Source organism: Meriones unguiculatus, chromosome 6 (genome assembly GCF_030254825.1).
Source record: "Meriones unguiculatus strain TT.TT164.6M chromosome 6, Bangor_MerUng_6.1, whole genome shotgun sequence".
NCBI classification, from domain to species: domain Eukaryota; kingdom Metazoa; phylum Chordata; class Mammalia; order Rodentia; family Muridae; genus Meriones; species Meriones unguiculatus.
In genome coordinates, this window is record NC_083354.1 from 73,663,025 (window position 1) to 73,681,072 (window position 18,048).

Consider the following 18,048-nt stretch of genomic DNA (forward strand, 5'->3'; position numbering starts at 1 on the left):
CTGAAGAGGCCTGGGCCCAAAGGAGAAGAGAAAAAGACCTGGGCCTTTTCCAATCCTGAAGAGCCTGGGCCCAAAACAGAAGAGTCAAGGGCCTGGGCCTATTGCTAACCCTGAATAGGCCTATGCCCAAAAGCGAAGAGATAGGGCCTGGGGTTATAACTAACCCTGAAGATGCCCTGGCGCCAAAGAGAAGAGAAGTGGGCCCGGGCCTGTCCCGAACCCTGAAGAGGCAAGGGCCCAAAAGAGAAGAGAAGTGGGCCTGGGCCTATACATAATCCTATAGAGGCGTGGGCCCAAAAGAGAAGAGAGAAGGGCCTGGGCCTATCCTTTACCCTGAAGAGGCCTAGGCCCAAAAGAGAAGAGAAGTGGGCCCGGGCCTATCCCTAACCCTCAAGAGGCCTGGGCCCAAAAGAGAAGAGAGAAGGACCTGGGCCTATTCCTAACCCTGAAGAACCCTGGGCCCAAAAGATAAGAGTAGTGGGCCCGGGCCTATCCCTAACCCTGAAGATGCCTGGGCCCAAAAGAGAAGAGAAGTGTGCCTGGGCCTATTTCTTACCATGAAGAGGCCTGGGCCCAAAGGAGAAGAGACAAGGACCTGGGCCTTTGCCAATCCTGAACAGGCCTGGGCCCAAAAGAGAAGAGACAAGGGCCTGGGCCTATTCCTAAGCCTGAAGAGGCCTGGGCCCAAAAGAGAAGAGATAGGGCCTGGGCTTATCCCTAACGTGAAGAGGCCTGGGTCCAAAAGAGAAGAGAAGTGGGCCTGGGCCTCTCCCTAAGCTTTAAACGGCCTGGGGCCAAAAGAGAAGAGAAGTGGGCCTGGGTCTTTCTCTAACCCTGAAGAGGACCTGCCCCAAAATTGAAGAGCAGATGGGCCATGGGCCTGTCCCTAACCCTGAAGAAGCCTGGGTCCAAAAGAGAAGAGAGAAGGGCCTGGGTCTATCCCTAACCCTGATGAGCCCTGGGACCAAAAGAGAAAAGAAGTGGCCCTGGGTTTATCCATAACCCCGAAGAGGCCTGGGCCCAAAAGAGAAGAGAGAAGGGCCTGGTTCTATACCCAATCCTGAAGAGGCTTGGGTCCAAAAAAGAAGAGAGAAGGGACTGGGTCTATCCCTAACCCTGAAGAGGCCTGGGCCCAAAAGAGAAGAGAAGTGGGCCTGGGCCTATCCCTAACCCTGAAGAGGCCTGGGCCCCAAAGAGAAGAGAGACGGCCCTGGGATTATGCTTTACCCTGACGAGGCCTAGGCCCAAAGGGGAAGAGACAAGGACCTGGGCCTATCCCTAACCCTGAAGAGGCCTGGGCCCAAAAGAGAATAGAAGTGGGCCTGGGCTTATATCTTACCCTGAAGAGGCCTGGGCCCAAAGGAAAAGAGACAAGGACCTGGGCCTTTTCCAATCCTGAAGAGCCTGGGCCCAAAACAGAAGAGATAGGGCCTGGGCTTATAACTAACCCTGAAGATGCCCTGGCTCCTAAGAGAAGAGAAGTGGGCCCGGGCCTATCCCCAAACCTGAAGAGACAAGGGCCCAAAAGAGAAGAGAGAAGAGCCTGGGCCTATACCCAACCCTGAAGAGGCCTGGGCCCAAAAGAAAAGAGAGAAGGGCTTGGGACTATCCTTTACCCTGAAGAGGCCTAGGCCCAAAGGGGAAGAGACAAGGACCTGGGCCTATCCCTAACCGTGAAGAGGCCTGGGCCCAAGAGAGGATAGAAGGTCCTGGGTCTATCCCTAACCGTGAAGAGACCTGGGTCCAAAAGAGAAGAGAAGTGGGCCTGGGCCTATTCCTAACCATGAAGAGGCCTGGGCCCAAAAGAGAATTGATAAGGGCCTGGGCCTTTCCTTTACCCTGAAGGAGCCTGGGCCCAAAGGAGAAGAGACAAGGACCTGGGCCTATTGCTAACCCTGAAGAGGCCTGGGGCCAAAAGAGAAGAGAGTATGGCCTGGGTGTATCCCTAAACCTGAAGTGGCCTGGGCACAAAAGAGAGGAGAAGTAGGCCTGGGCCTATCCCTAAACCTGATGAGGGCTGGGCACAAAGGTGAAGTGTAGTGAGCCTGGGCCTATCCCTAACCCTGAAGAGGCCTGGGCCCAAAAGAGAAGAGATGTGGGCCTGGGTCTATCTCTAACCCTGAAGAGGACCTGGCCCAAAATAGAAGAGAAGTGGGCCTGCGCCTATTTCTTACCATGAAGAGGCCTGGGCCCAAAGGAGAAGAGACAAGGACCTGGGCCTTTGCCAATCCTGAACAGGCCTGGGCCCAAAAGAGAAGAGACAAGGGCCTGGGCCTATTCCTAACCCTGAAGAGGCCTGGGCCCAAAAGAGAAGAGATAGGGCCTGGCCTTATCCCTAACGTGAATAGGCCTGGGTCCAAAAGAGAAGAGAAGTTGGCCAGGGCCTATCCCTAACCCTGAATAGGACTGGGCAGAAAGGTGAAGAGAAGTGGGCCTGGGCCTATCCCTAAGCTTTAAGAGGCCTGGGGCCAAAAGAGAAGAGAAGTAGGCCTGGGTCTATCTCTAACCCTGAAGAGGACCTGGCCCAAAATCGAAGAGAAGTGGGCCTAGGCCTATCCCTAACCCTGAAGAGGCCTGGGCCCAAAAGAGAAGATAGAAGGGCCTGGGCCTATGCCCAATCCTGAAGAGGCCTGGGTCCAAAAGGGAAGAGAGAAGGGCCTGGGTCTATCCCTAACCATGAAGAAGCCTGGGGCCAAAAGTGAAGAGAGAAGGGCCTGGGTCTATCCCTAAATGTGAAGAGGCCTGGGCTCAAAGGAGAAGAGAAGTGGGCCTGGGCCTATCCCTAACCCTGAAGAGGCATGGGCCCAAAAGAGGAGAGAGAAGGGCCTGGGCCTATCTTTGAACGTGAAGAAGCCTGGGGCCAAAAGAGAAGAGAGAAGGGCCTGGGTCTATCCCTAATCCTGAAGAGGCCTGGGTCCAAAAGAGAAGAGAGAAGGGCCTGGGCCTATACCCAACACTGAAGAGGCTTGGGCCCAAAACAGAAGAGAGAAGGGCCTGGGTCTATCCCTAACTCTGAAGAGGTCTGGGCCCAAAAGAGAAGAGAAGTGGGCCTGGGCCTATCCCTAAACATGAAGAGGCCTGGGCCCAAAAGAGAAGAGAGTAGAGCCTGGGATTATCCTTTACCCTGAAGAGGCCTAGGCCCAAAGGGGAAGAGACATTGACCTGTGCCTATCCCTATCCCTGATGATGCCTGGGCCCAAAAGAAAAGATAGAAGGGCCTGGGCCTATACCCAACCCTGAAGATGCCTGGGCCCAAAATGGAAGAGAGAAGGGCCTGGGTCTATCCCTAACCCTGAAGAGGCCTGGGCCAAAGGAAGAAGAGAAGTGGGCCTGGGCCTATCCCTAACCCTGAAGCGGGCTGGGCCCAAAAGAGAAGAGAGAAGGGCCAGGGATTATCCTTTACGCTGAAGAGGCCTAGGCCGAAAGGGGAAGAGACAAACACCTGGGCCTATCCCTAACCTTGAAGATGCCTGGGCCCAAAAGAGAAGAGAAGTGGGTCCGGGCCTATCCCTAAACCTGAAGAGGCCTGGGCCCAAAAGAGAAGAGTAGTGGGCCTGGGCTTATTTCTTACCCTGAAAAAGCCTGGGCCCAAAGAGAAGAGACAAGGACCTGGGCCTTTTCCAATCATGAAGAGCCTGGGCCCAAAACAGAAGAGACAAGGTCCTGGGCCTATTGCTAACCCTGAAGAGGCCTAGCCCCAAAAGAGAAGAGATAGGGCCTGGGCTTATCCCTAACCCTGAAGATGCCCTGGCCCCAAAGAGAAGAGAAGTGGGCCTGGGCCTATCCCCAACCCTGTGGAGGCAAGGGCCCAAAAGAGAAGAGAAGTAGGCCTGGGCCTATCCCTAACCCTGAAGAGGCCAGGGCCGAAAAGAAAAGAGAGAAGGGCCTGGGCCCATCCCTAACCCTGAAGAGGCCTGGGAACAAAAGAGGAGAGAGAACGGCCTGGGCCTATCCGTAAACCTGAAGAAGCCTGGGGCCAAAAGAGAAGAGAGAAGGGCCTGGGCCTATCCCTAACCCTGAAGAAGCCTGGGGCCAAAAGAGAAGAGAGAAAGGCCTGGGTCTATCCCTAAACGTGAAGAGGCCTGGGCCCAAAGGAGAAGAGATGTGGGCCTGGGTCTATCCCTAACGCTGAAGAGGCCTGGGCAGAAAGGTGAAGAGAAGTGGGCCTGGGCCTATCCCTAAGCTTTAAGAGGCCTGGGGCCAAAAGAGTAGAGAAGTGGGCTTGGGTCTATCTCTAACCCTGAAGAGGACCTGGCCCAAAATAGAAGAGAAGTGGGCCTGGGCCTATCCCTAACCCTGAAGAGGCCTGGGCCCACAATAGAAGATAGAATGGCCTGGGCCTATACCCAATGCTGAAGAGGCCTTGGTCCAAAAGGGAAGAGAGAAGGGCCTGGGTCTATCCCTAACCCTGAATAGGCCTGGACCGAAAAGGGAAGAGAAGTGGGCCTGGGCCTATCCCTAACCCTGAAGAGGCCAGGGCCGGAAAGAAAAGAGAGAAGGGCCTGGGCCTATCCCTAACCCTGAAGAAGCCTGGTGCCAAAAGAGAAGAGAGAAAGGCCTGGGTCTATCCCTAAACGTGAAGAGGCCTGGGCTCAAAGGAGAAGAGAAGTGGGCCTGGGCCTATCCGTAACCCTGAAGAGGCCTGGGCCCAAAAGAGGAGAGAGAAGGGCCTGGTTCTATACCCAATCCTGAAGAGGCTTGGGCCCAAAAAAGAAGAGAGAAGGGACTGGGTCTATCCCTAACCCTGAAGAGGCCTGGGCCCAAAAGAGAAGAGAAGTGGGCCTGGGCCTATCCCTAACCCTGAAGAGGCCTGGGCCCCAAAGAGAAGAGAGAAGGCCCTGGGATTATCCTTTACCCTGACGAGGCCTAGGCCCAAAGGGGAAGAGACAAGGACCTGGGCCTATCCCTAACCCTGAAGAGGCCTGGGCCCAAAAGAGAATAGAAGTGGGCCTGGGCTTATATCTTACCCTGAAGAGGCCTGGGCCCAAAGGAGAAGAGACAAGGACCTGGGCCTTTTCCAATCCTGAAGAGCCTGGGCCCAAAACAGAAGAGATAGGGCCTGGGCTTATAACTAACCCTGAAGATGCCCTGGCTCCAAAGAGAAGAGAAGTGGGCCCGGGCCTATCCCCAAACCTGAAGAGACAAGGGCCCAAAAGAGAAGAGAGAAGAGCCTGGGCCTATACCCAACCCTGAAGAGGCCTGGGCCCAAAAGAGAAGAGAGAAGGGCTTGGGCCTATCCTTTACCCTGAAGAGGCCTAGGCCCAAAGGGGAAGAGACCAGGACCTGGGCCTATCCCTAACCGTGAAGAGGCCTGGGCCCAAGAGAGGAGAGAAGGGCCTGGGTCTATCCCTAACTGTGAAGAGACCTGGGTCCAAAAGAGAAGAGAAGTGGGCCTGGGCGTATTCCTAACCATGAAGAGGCCTGGGCCCAAAAGAGAATTGATAAGGGCCTGGGCCTTTCCTTTACCCTGAAGGAGCCTGGGCCCAAAGGAGAAGAGACAAGGACCTGGGCCTATTGCTAACCCTGAAGAGGCCTGGGGCCAAAAGAGAAGAGAGTATGGCCTGGGTGTATCCCTAAACCTGAAGTGGCCTGGGCACAAAAGAGAGGAGAAGTGGGCCTGGGCCTATCCCTAAACCTGATGAGGGCTGGGCACAAAGGTGAAGTGTAGTGGGCCTGGGCCTATCCCTAACCCTGAAGAGGCCTGGGCCCAAAAGAGAAGAGATGTGGCCCTGGGTCTATCTCTAACCCTGAAGAGGACCTCGCCCAAAATAGAAGAGAAGTGGGCCTGTGCCTATTTCTTACCATGAAGAGGCCTGGGCCCAAAGGAGAAGAGACAAGGACCTGGGCCTTTGCCAATCCTGAACAGGCCTGGGCCCAAAAGAGAAGAGACAAGGGCCTGGGCCTATTCCTAACCCTGAAGAGGCCTGGGCCCAAAAGAGAAGAGATAGGGCCTGGCCTTATCCCTAACGTGAATAGGCCTGGGTCCAAAAGAGAAGAGAAGTTGGCCAGGGCCTATCCCTAACCCTGAATAGGACTGGGCAGAAAGGTGAAGAGAAGTGGGCCTGGGCCTATCCCTAAGCTTTAAGAGGCCTGGGGCCAAAAGAGAAGAGAAGTAGGCCTGGGTCTATCTCTAACCCTGAAGAGGACCTAGCCCAAAATCGAAGAGAAGTGTGCCTGGGCCTATCCCTAACCCTGAAGAGGCCTGGGCCCAAAAGAGAAGATAGAAGGGCCTGGGCCTATGCCCAATCCTGAAGAGGCCTGGGTCCAAAAGGGAAGAGAGAAGGGCCTGGGTCTATCCCTAACCATGAAGAAGCCTGGGGCCAAAAGTGAAGAGAGAAGGGCCTGGGTCTATCCCTAAATGTGAAGAGGCCTGGGCTCAAAGGAGAAGAGAAGTGGGCCTGGGCCTATCCCTAAACCTGAAGAGGCATGGGCCCAAAAGAGGAGAGAGAAGGGCCTGGGTCTATCCCTAATCCTGAAGAGGCCTGGGTCCAAAAGAGAAGAGAGAAGGGCCTGGGCCTATACCCAACCCTGAAGAGGCTTGGGCCCAAAAGAGAAGAGAGAAGGGCCTGGGTCTATCCCTAACTCTGAAGAGGCCTGGGCCCAAAAGAGAAGAGAAGTGGGCCTGGGCCTATTCCTAACCCTGAAGAGGCCTGGGCCCAAAAGAGAAGAGAGTAGAGCCTGGGATTATCCTTTACCCTGAAGAGGCCTAGGCCCAAAGGGGAAGAGACATGGACCTGTGCCTATCCCTATCCCTGATGAGGCCTGGGCCCAAAAGAAAAGATAGAAGGGCCTGGGCCTATACCAACCCTGAAGATGCCTGGGCCCAATATGGAAGAGAGAAGGGCCTGGGTCTATCCCTAACCCTGAAGAGGCCTGGGCCAAAGGGAGAAGAGAAGTGGGCCTGGGCCTATCCCTAACCCTGAAGCGGCCTGGGCCCAAAAGAGAAGAGAGAAGGGCCAGGGATTATCCTTTACGCTGAAGAGGCCTAGGCCGAAAGGGGAAGAGACAAACACCTGGGCCTATCCCTAACCTTGAAGAGGCCTGGGCCCAAAAGAGAAGAGAAGTGGGTCCGGGCCTATCCCTAAACCTGAAGAGGCCTGGGCCCAAAAGAGAAGAGTAGTGGGCCTGGGCTTATTTCTTACCCTGAAGAAGCCTGGGCCCAAAGGAGAAGAGACAAGGACCTGGGCCTTTTCCAATCATGAAGAGCCTGGGCCCAAAACAGAAGAGACAAGGTCCTGGGCCTATTGCTAACCCTGAAGAGGCCTAGCCCCAAAAGAGAAGAGATAGGGCCTGGGCTTATCCCTAACCCTGAAGATGCCCTGGCCCCAAAGAGAAGAGAAGTGGGCCTGGGCCTATCCCCAACCCTGTGGAGGCAAGGGCCCAAAAGAGAAGAGAAGTAGGCCTGGGCCTATACATAATCCTGAAGTGGCGTGGGCCCTAAAGAGAAGAGAGAAGGGCCTGGGCCTATCCTTTACCCTGAAGAGGACTGGGCCCAAAAGAGAAGAGACAAGGACCTGGGCCTATCCCTAACCCTGAAGAGGCCTGGGCCCAAAAGAGAATAGAAGTGGGCCTGGGCTTATATCTTACCCTGAAGAGGCCTGGGCCCAAAGGAGAAGAGACAAGGACCTGGGCCTTTTCCAATCCTGAAGAGCCTGGGCCCAAAACAGAAGAGATAGGGCCTGGGCTTATAACTAACCCTGAAGATGCCCTGGCTCCAAAGAGAAGAGAAGTGGGCCCGGGCCTATCCCCAAACCTGAAGAGACAAGGGCCCAAAAGAGAAGAGAGAAGAGCCTGGGCCTATACCCAACCCTGAAGAGGCCTGGGCCCAAAAGAGAAGAGAGAAGGGCTTGGGCCTATCCTTTACCCTGAAGAGGCCTAGGCCCAAAGGGGAAGAGACAAGGACCTGGGCCTATCCCTAACCTTGAAGAGGCCTGGGCCCAAGAGAGGAGAGAAGGGCCTGGGTCTATCCCTAACCGTGAAGAGACCTGGGTCCAAAAGAGAAGAGAAGTGGGCCTGGGCCTATTCCTAACCATGAAGAGGCCTGGGCCCAAAAGAGAATTGATAAGGGCCTGGGCCTTTCCTTTACCCTGAAGGAGCCTGGGCCCAAAGGAGAAGAGACAAGGACCTGGGCCTATTGCTAACCCTGAAGAGGCCTGGGGCCAAAAGAGAAGAGAGTATGGCCTGGGTGTATCCCTAAACCTGAAGTGGCCTGGGCACAAAAGAGAGGAGAAGTGGGCCTGGGCCTATCCCTAAACCTGATGAGGGCTGGGCACAAAGGTGAAGTGTAGTGGGCCTGGGCCTATCCCTAACCCTGAAGAGGGCTGGGCACAAAGGTGAAGTGTAGTGGGCCTGGGCCTATCCCTAACCCTGAAGAGGCCTGGGCCCAAAAGAGAAGAGATGTGGGCCTGGGTCTATCTCTAACCCTGAAGAGGACCTGGCCCAAAATAGAAGAGAAGTGGGCCTGCGCCTATTTCTTACCATGAAGAGGCCTGGGCCCAAAGGAGAAGAGACAAGGACCTGGGCCTTTGCCAATCCTGAACAGGCCTGGGCCCAAAAGAGAAGAGACAAGGGCCTGGGCCTATTCCTAACCCTGAAGAGGCCTGGGCCCAAAAGAGAAGAGATAGGGCCTGGCCTTATCCCTAACGTGAATAGGCCTGGGTCCAAAAGAGAAGAGAAGTTGGCCAGGGCCTATCCCTAACCCTGAATAGGACTGGGCAGAAAGGTGAAGAGAAGTGGGCCTGGGCCTATCCCTAAGCTTTAAGAGGCCTGGGGCCAAAAGAGAAGAGAAGTAGGCCTGGGTCTATCTCTAACCCTGAAGAGGACCTAGCCCAAAATCGAAGAGAAGTGGGCCTGGGCCTATCCCTAACCCTGAAGAGGCCTGGGCCCAAAAGAGAAGATAGAAGGGCCTGGGCCTATGCCCAATCCTGAAGAGGCCTGGGTCCAAAAGGGAAGAGAGAAGGGCCTGGGTCTATCCCTATCCATGAAGAAGCCTGGGGCCAAAAGTGAAGAGAGAAGGGCATGGGTCTATCCCTAAATGTGAAGAGGCCTGGGCTCAAAGGAGAAGAGAAGTGGGCCTGGGCCTATCCCTAACCCTGAAGAGGCATGGGCCCAAAAGAGGAGAGAGAAGGGCCTGGGCCTATCTTTGAACGTGAAGAAGCCTGGGGCCAAAAGAGAGAGAGAAGGGCCTGGGTCTATCCCTAATCCTGAAGAGGCCTGGGTCCAAAAGAGAAGAGAGAAGGGCCTGGGCCTATACCCAACCCTGAAGAGGCTTGGGCCCAAAAAAGAAGAGAGAAGGGCCTGGGTCTATCCCTAACTCTGAAGAGGCCTGGGCCCAAAAGAGAAGAGAAGTGGGCCTGGGCCTATCCCTAAACATGAAGAGGCCTGGGCCCAAAAGAGAAGAGAGTAGAGCCTGGGATTATCCTTTACCCTGAAGAGGCCTAGGCCCAAAGGGGAAGAGACATGGACCTGTGCCTATCCCTATCCCTGATGAGGCCTGGGCCCAAAAGAAAAGATAGAAGGGCCTGGGCCTATACCCAACCCTGAAGATGCCTGGGCCCAAAATGGAAGAGAGAAGGGCCTGGGTCTATCCCTAACCCTGAAGAGGCCTGGGCCAAAGGGAGAAGAGAAGTGGGCCTGGGCCTATCCCTAACCCTGAAGCGGCCTGGGCCCAAAAGAGAAGAGAGAAGGGCCAGGGATTATCCTTTACGCTGAAGAGGCCTAGACCGAAAGGGGAAGAGACAAACACCTGGGCCTATCCCTAACCTTGAAGAGGCCTGGGCCCAAAAGAGAAGAGAAGTGGGTCCGGGCCTATCCCTAAACCTGAAGAGGCCTGGGCCCAAAAGAGAAGAGTAGTGGGCCTGGGCTTATTTCTTACCCTGAAGAGGCCTGGGCCCAAAGGAGAAGAGACAAGGACCTGGGCCTTTTCCAATCATGAAGAGCCTGGGCCCAAAACAGAAGAGACAAGGTCCTGGGCCTATTGCTAACCCTGAAGAGGCCTAGCCCCAAAAGAGAAGAGATAGGGCCTGGGCTTATCCCTAACCCTGAAGATGCCCTGGCCCCAAAGAGAAGAGAAGTGGGCCCGGGCCTATCCCCAACCCTGAAGAGGCAAGGGCCCAAAAGAGAAGAGAAGTGGGCCTGGGCCTATACATAATCCTGAAGAGGCGTAGGCCCAAAAGAGAAGAGAGAAGGGCCTGGGCCTATCCTTTACCCTGAAGAGGCCTAGGCCCAAAAGAGAAGAGAAGTGGGCCTGGGCCTATTTCTTATCATGAAGAGGCCTGGGCCCAAAGGAGAAGAGAGAAGGGCCTGGGCCTATTCCTAACCCCGAAGAGGCCTGGGCCCAAAAGAGAAGAGATAGTGCCTGGGCTTTTCCCTAAAGTGAAGAGCCCTGGGTCCAAAAGAGAAGAGAAGTGGGCCAGGGCCTATCCCTAACCCTGAAGAGGCCTGGGCAGAAAGGTGAAGAGAAGTGGGCCTGGGCCTATCCCTAAGCTTTAAGAGGCCTGGGGCCAAAAGAGAAGAGAAGTGGGCCTGGGTCTATCTCTAACCCTGAAGAGGACCTGGCCCAAAATAGAAGAGAAGTGGGCCTGGGCCTATCCCTAACCCTGAAGAGGCCTGGGCCCAAAAGAGAAGATAGAAGGGCCTGGGCCTATATCCAATCCTGAAGAGGCCTGGGTCCAAAAGGAAAGAGAGAAGGGCCTGGGTCTATCCCTAACCATGAAGAAGCCTGGGGCCAAAAGAGAAGAGAAAAGGGCCTGGGTCTATCCCTAAACGTGAAGAGGCCTGGGCTCAAAGGAGAAGAGAAATGGGCCTGGTCCTATCCGTTACCCTGAAGAGGCCTGGGCCCAAAAGAGGAGAGAGAAGGGCCTGGCCTTCTTTAAACCTGAAGAAGCCTGGTGCCAAAAGAGAAGAGAGAAGGGCCTGGGTCTATCCCTAATCCTGAAGAGGCCTGGGCCCAAAAGAGAAGAGAAGTGGGCCTGGGCCTATTTGTTACCATGAAGAGGCATGGGCCCAAAGGAGAAGAGACAAGGACCTGGGCCTTTGCCAATCCTGAACAGGCCTGGGCCCAAAAGAGAAGAGACTAGGGCCTGGGCCTATTCTTAACCCTGAAGAGGCCTGGGCCCAAAAGAGAAGAGATAGGGCCTGGGCTTATCCCTAACATGAAGAGGCCTGTGTGCAAAAGAGAAGAGAAGTGGGCCTGGGCCTATCCCTAACCCTGAAGAGGCCTGGGCAGAAAGGTGAAGAGAAGTGGGCCTGGGCCTATACCTAAGCTTTAAGAGGCCTGGGGCCAAAAGAGAAGAGAAGTGGGCCTGGGTCTATCTCTAACCCTGAAGAAGCCTGGGGCCAAAAGAGAAGAGAGAAGGGCCTGGGTCTATCCCTAACCCTGATGAGCCCTGGGCCCAAAAGAGAAAAGAAGTGGGCCTGGGTCTATCCATAACCCCGAAGAGGCCCGGGCCCAAAAGAGAAGAGAGAATGGCCTGGGCCTATACCCAACCCTGAAGAGGCTTGGGCCCAAAAAAGAAGAGAGAAGGGACTGGGTCTATCCCTAACCCTGAAGAGGCCTGGGCCCAAAAGAGAAGAGAAGTGGGCCTGGGCCTATCCCTAACCCTGAAGAGGCCTGGGCCCAAATGGGAAGAGACAAGGACCTGGGCCTATCCCTAACCCTGAAGAGGCCTGGGCCCAAAAGAGAAGAGAAGTGGGCCCGGGCCTATCCCTAAACCTGAAGAGGCCTGGGCCCAAAATAGAAGAGAAGTGGGCTTGGGCTTATTTCTTACCCTGAAGAGGCCTGGGCCCAAAGGAGAAGAGACAAGGACCTGGGCCTATTGCTAACCCTGAAGAGGCCTATGCCCAAAAGAGAAGAGATAGGGCCTGGGCTTATCCCTAACCCTGAAGATGCCCTGGCCCCAAAGAGAAGAGAAGTGGGCCCGGGCCTATCCCCAACCCTGAAGAGGCAAGGGCCCAAAAGAGAAGAGAAGTGGGCCTGGGCCTTTACATAATCCTGAAGAGGCGTGGGCCCAAAAGAGAAGAGAGAAGGGCCTGGGCCTATCCTTTACCCTGAAGATGCCTAGGCCCAAAGGGAAAGAGACAAGGACCTGGGCCTATCCCTAACCCTGAAGAGGCCTGGGCCCAAAAGTGAAGAGAGAAGGTCCTGGGCCTATCCCTAACCCTGAAGAGGCCTGGGCCCAAAGGAGAAGAGAAGTGGGCCTGGGCCTATTTGTTACCATGAAGAGGCATGGGCCCAAAGGAGAAGAGACAAGGACCTGGGCCTTTGCCAATCCTGAACAGGCCTGGGCCCAAAAGAGAAGAGACTAGGGCCTGGGCCTATTCTTAACCCTGAAGAGGCCTGGGCCCAAAAGAGAAGAGATAGGGCCTGGGCTTATCCCTAACATGAAGAGGCCTGTGTGCAAAAGAGAAGAGAAGTGGGCCTGGGCCTATCCCTAACCCTGAAGAGGCCTGGGCAGAAAGGTGAAGAGAAGTGGGCCTGGGCCTATACCTAAGCTTTAAGAGGCCTGGGGCCAAAAGAGAAGAGAAGTGGGCCTGGGTCTATCTCTAACCCTGAAGAAGCCTGGGGCCAAAAGAGAAGAGAGAAGGGCCTGGGTCTATCCCTAACCCTGATGAGCCCTGGGCCCAAAAGAGAAAAGAAGTGGGCCTGGGTCTATCCATAACCCCGAAGAGGCCCGGGCCCAAAAGAGAAGAGAGAATGGCCTGGGCCTATACCCAACCCTGAAGAGGCTTGGGCCCAAAAAAGAAGAGAGAAGGGACTGGGTCTATCCCTAACCCTGAAGAGGCCTGGGCCCAAAAGAGAAGAGAAGTGGGCCTGGGCCTATCCCTAACCCTGAAGAGGCCTGGGCCCAAATGGGAAGAGACAAGGACCTGGGCCTATCCCTAACCCTGAAGAGGCCTGGGCCCAAAAGAGAAGAGAAGTGGGCCCGGGCCTATCCCTAAACCTGAAGAGGCCTGGGCCCAAAATAGAAGAGAAGTGGGCTTGGGCTTATTTCTTACCCTGAAGAGGCCTGGGCCCAAAGGAGAAGAGACAAGGACCTGGGCCTATTGCTAACCCTGAAGAGGCCTATGCCCAAAAGAGAAGAGATAGGGCCTGGGCTTATCCCTAACCCTGAAGATGCCCTGGCCCCAAAGCGAAGAGAAGTGGGCCCGGGCCTATCCCCAACCCTGAAGAGGCAAGGGCCCAAAAGAGAAGAGAAGTGGGCCTGGGCCTTTACATAATCCTGAAGAGGCGTGGGCCCAAAAGAGAAGAGAGAAGGGCCTGGGCCTATCCTTTACCCTGAAGATGCCTAGGCCCAAAGGGAAAGAGACAAGGACCTGGGCCTATCCCTAACCCTGAAGAGGCCTGGGCCCAAAAGTGAAGAGAGAAGGTCCTGGGCCTATCCCTAACCCTGAAGAGGCCTGGGCCCAAAGGAGAAGAGATGTGGGCCTGGCTCTATCCCTACGCTGAAGAGGCATGGGCAGAAAAGTGAAGACAAGTGGGCCTGGGCCTATCCCTAAACCTGAAGAGGCCTCTCCCCAAAAGAGAAGACAAGTGGGCCTGGGTCTATCCCTATCCCTGAAGAGGCCTGGCTCAAAAGAGAAGAGAAGTGGGCCTGGGCCTATCTCTTTCCCTGAAGAGGACTGGGCCCAAAGGAGAAGAGACAAGGACCTGGGCCTTTTGCTAACCCTGAAGAGGCCTGGGCCCAAAAGAGAAGAGAGAAGGGCCTGGGCCTAGTGCTAACCCTGAAGCGGCCTGGGCCTAAAAGAGAAGAGATAGGGCCTGGGCTTATCCCTAACCCTGAAGAGGCCTGGGCCCCAAAGAGAAGAGAAGTAGGCCTGGGCCTATCCCTAACCCTGAAGAAGCCTGAACCCAAAAGAGAAGAGATCGGGCCTGGGCCTATCCCTAACCCTGTAGAGGCCTGGGTACAAAGGTTAAGAGCAGTGGGCCTGGGCCTATCTCTAACCCTGAAGAGGCCTGGGTCCAAAGGAGAAGAGAGAATGGCCTGGGCCTATCCTTAACCCTAAAGAAGCCTGGGCCCAAAAGATAAGAGAGAACGGCCTGGGTCTATCCCTAACCCTGAAGAGGCCTGGGACCAAAAGAGAAGAGAAGTGGGCCTGGGCCTATCCCTAACCCTGAAGAGGCCTGGGCCCAAAAGAGAAGAGAATTGGGCCTGGGCCTATCCCTTACCCTGAAGAGACCTATGCTATGAGAACGTGCCCACCCCTTTCACTATTAATGATATTTGACTTTTTACAGGCAGGCACCTAGCATATGTGTTGTATAAGAGGCTTCACTCAACAACTGTTGGAAACAGATGCAATGACCCATTGCCCAACATTAGGATGAGCTTGAGGAATCCTTACGAAAAGGAGGAGAAAGGATTGAAGAGCTCAAGGACACTACAAGAAAACCTACAGAATCAACTAACCTGGGCTCATAGGGGCTCACAGACACTGAACCTCCAAACAAAGAGCATGTATGGGACAGACCTTTCCCCTCTGTACATATGCAGAATTTATGCAGCTGGGTCTTCATGTTTGACTTCTAACAGCTCAAGTATGGTCTGTCTCTCACTGTTGCCTGCCTTGGATCCCTTTCCCCTAACAGGGTTGCTTTGTTTATCCACAATAACAGAAGATGCCGTAGTCCTTCTGCAACTTGATATGCCAAGGCTGGTTGATATCAATGTGAAGCCTCCCATTTTCTTGGAAAAAGGGACGATGGAGGATGGGTGAGAAGTTTGATGAGAAGGAGGTACTTGGAAGAAAGGAGGGAAGGAAAACTTTGATTATGATGTAAAAATAATAAAATAATAAATGATTCTGTTGCTTTCCTCTTGGAGCTCCTGTCCTTTTCCCACTTCTGTCATAAGATTCCCTGCACTCTGCCCAAAGTTTAGCTATAGGTCTCAGCATCTGCTTTGATACCCTGCAGGGTAAAGACCTTCAGAGGCCCTCTGTGGTAGGCTCCTGTCCTGTTCCCTGTTTTCTCCTCTTCTGATGTTCATCCTCTTTGCCTTTCTGAATGAGGATTTACATCTTACCCAGATGCTCCTATTTGATTAGATACCTCCTTCTTGATTAGTTTCTGTTGTTTTACTGATTTTAGTATGTTTATCCTATATTATATGTCTAATATCCACTTAGGAGTGAGTATAGACCCTGTGTGTCTTCCTGTTTTTGGGATACCTCACACAGGATGATCTTTTCCAGTTCCCACCATTTGCCTGCAGATTTCATGATTTCCTTGTTTTTAATTGCTCCATAAGGAGAGCAACAGAACCAAAAAATCTGGGCACAGAGTTTTTTTCTGATACTGATACCCCAACCAAGGACCATTCATGGAGGTAATCTTGATCCCCTGCACTGATGTACCCCATGGCACTTTGGTGTCCAAGTGGGTTCCATAGATATAGGACAGTGAATGTCTCTGACATGAACTGATTGGCCTGCTCTTAGATCACCTCCTCCTCAGGAGGGTGCAGCCTTACCAGGCCACAGAGCAAGACAATGCAGCCACACCTGATGATATCTGATAGACTGGGATCAGAAGAAAGGGGAGGAAGACCTCTCCTATTAGTGGACTGGGGAAGGGGTATGGGTGGGATAGAGGAAGGGAGGGAGCTACAGGGGGGATACAAAGTGAGTAAAATGTAATTAATAAAAAAAATAAAAATAAAAAATGAGCTTACATATTTAAAAATAAATGAAGGCAAAAGAAATAAAATACTGAATATATGCTTTAAAAAGGAACATATTGTGTAATGTTTAAATGTAAGTGTATCCCATCAAATATTATTTTTTTCAGCAAACATTCCAAATGCACTTTAAACAAGTTCTGTATAGTTTATAATTAATAAAACCTACAGTCATTTGGGAAGAAAGATCCTCAATTGAGAACTTGCCTCAAAGCCTATAGACATGCCTGAAGCAGTACATTCTTAGTTGATGATTGATGTGGGAGGGCACAGCACACTGGGGGTGGTGCCACCCCTAGGAAATGGCCCTGGGTTGTAGAAAAAAGCAAGCTGTGCAAGCCAGTGTGCCACTTTCATCTATGGTTCCTGCCTCTGCCTTGTCCAGGTATAGGCTGTTCAATTAGCCCAACAGGAATAATGACTTAGGCAGGTTGACACAAAGGGCCAGTAACTAGCATCAGACCAATCTCCAACACCTGAGGGTCCCCCCAACCCTGCCCTACATGGTAACCAGAAGCTGACCAGGGGAGGCTAGGAGCTCTGTGTTATATCTTGTGCTCAGAGTTTCCAGGGAACTGAGTGGAAGGGGGTCTACCGTGAGACATACTGAGTTGTCCTGGCTCTGTCCCGGGCTGTTTGCAGACACTCTCTTTCTCAGCAACCTTCCTAATAACTGTCATCCTGTCAAGTGAGAGCCATTTCAGACTCTGCCTCCTGGAAGCCTCATTTTGTGGGACAAGGTCTCTGGAGAGTAGGACCCAAGCTCTTGTCCACAGAAGATGGCTAGGTCTGTGTGATACTGGTCACCCATGGATCTTCAGTGAGGAACTGTCACCAGGTTCATAGGTCGTATGTGTGACAGTTGGAGAAGGGATCCAAATGATTGCTGGGTAAGCCCCAGTGGAGGCACAGAACTTTCTCTCACCTGGAAACAAGGGCTAAAAGTTGAGTTTGGAGGTCAGGCCAGGGACCCATATGATTCTATGTCTTTCGCCTAGGTCTTTACCATTCTGAACCTTTCTTCTTCTTTAGGCTTGGCATCCTGCCTAAAGGGATAGGCCCAGGCCCACATCTCTTCTTAGTATCCAGGCTTATTCTGTGTTAGGGAAAGACCCAGGCCAACATCTCTATTTTTTAGGCCCAGGCCTCTTGAGGGGTGGTGATAGGCCAAGTCCCACAACTCTTCTCCTTTGGGCCCAGGCCTTTTCAGTGTTAGGATAGGTCCAGGTACACACCTCTTCTACTTTGGGCCTAGGCCACTATATGGTTAGGGATAGTCCCAGGACCACATCCTTTTTTCTTTAGGCCCGGGCTTCTTGGTTTAGGGAGAGGCCAAGCCCTGAATCTCTTCTTTGAGGCCATGCCTCTTCAGTGTTAGGGATAGGCCCAGGCCAATACCTCTTGTTTGGCCCCAGGCCTCTTCATGGTTAGTGATAGGCCTAGGACTACATCACTTTTTTTTCTCCCATACTTCTTCAAGGATAGGATAGGCCCAGGCATATATCTCTCTTTTGGGCACAGACTTCTTCGGGTTTAGGGACAGACCTAGCAACTAATCTCTTCTTTGTGCCCAGGCCTCTTAATTCTTAGAGATAGACCTAGGCCAACATCTCTTCTTCCTTAGGCACAAGCCTCTCCAGGGATAGGGACAGGCCCAGGCCCAGGTACACATCTCTTCAACTTGAGGCCCAGGCCCCTTCAGGTAGTGAGAGCCCCAGGCTCTCATCCCTTTGTAGCGCCCAGGCCTATTTGTTGTTAGGGATAGGCCTGGCCCTCACCACTTTTTCTTCTTTGGGTTCAGGCCTGTTCAGGGTATGAAATAGGCCCAGGTCCACACACATTCTTCTTTGGTTCCAAGCATCTTTAGAGTTCAGGTTAGGCCAGAGCTAACATCTCCTCTTCCTAGGGCCCAGTTCTCTTCAGGATTATGGATTGGACCAAGCACACAGTTCTACTTTGGGCCCAGGCTTCTTCAATGTTAAGGATTAGCCCACTCCCATACCTCTTAATCATAGGCCCAGGCCAATATGTGGTTAGAGGTAGGCCCCAGGCCCACACCTCTTCTTCTTTGGCCACAGGCCTCTTCAGGTTTAGGGATATGCCAGGGCCCACATCTCTTATTCCAGAGGCCCAGGCTTCTTCACAGTTAGAGAGAGGACCAGACCCATGTCACTTCTTCTTTATTCCCGGGCCCATTCAGGTTTAGAGACAGCTCAAGTTGCTTTTTTGTGCTTAGGACTATTCAGGGTTTGTGATGGGCCCAGGCCCACACTTCTTCTTGGTGCCTAGGCCTATACAGTGTTATGGATAGGCCCAGGCATACATATCTTCCTCCTTGGGTCCATGACTCTTCAGGGTTACGGATTGGCCC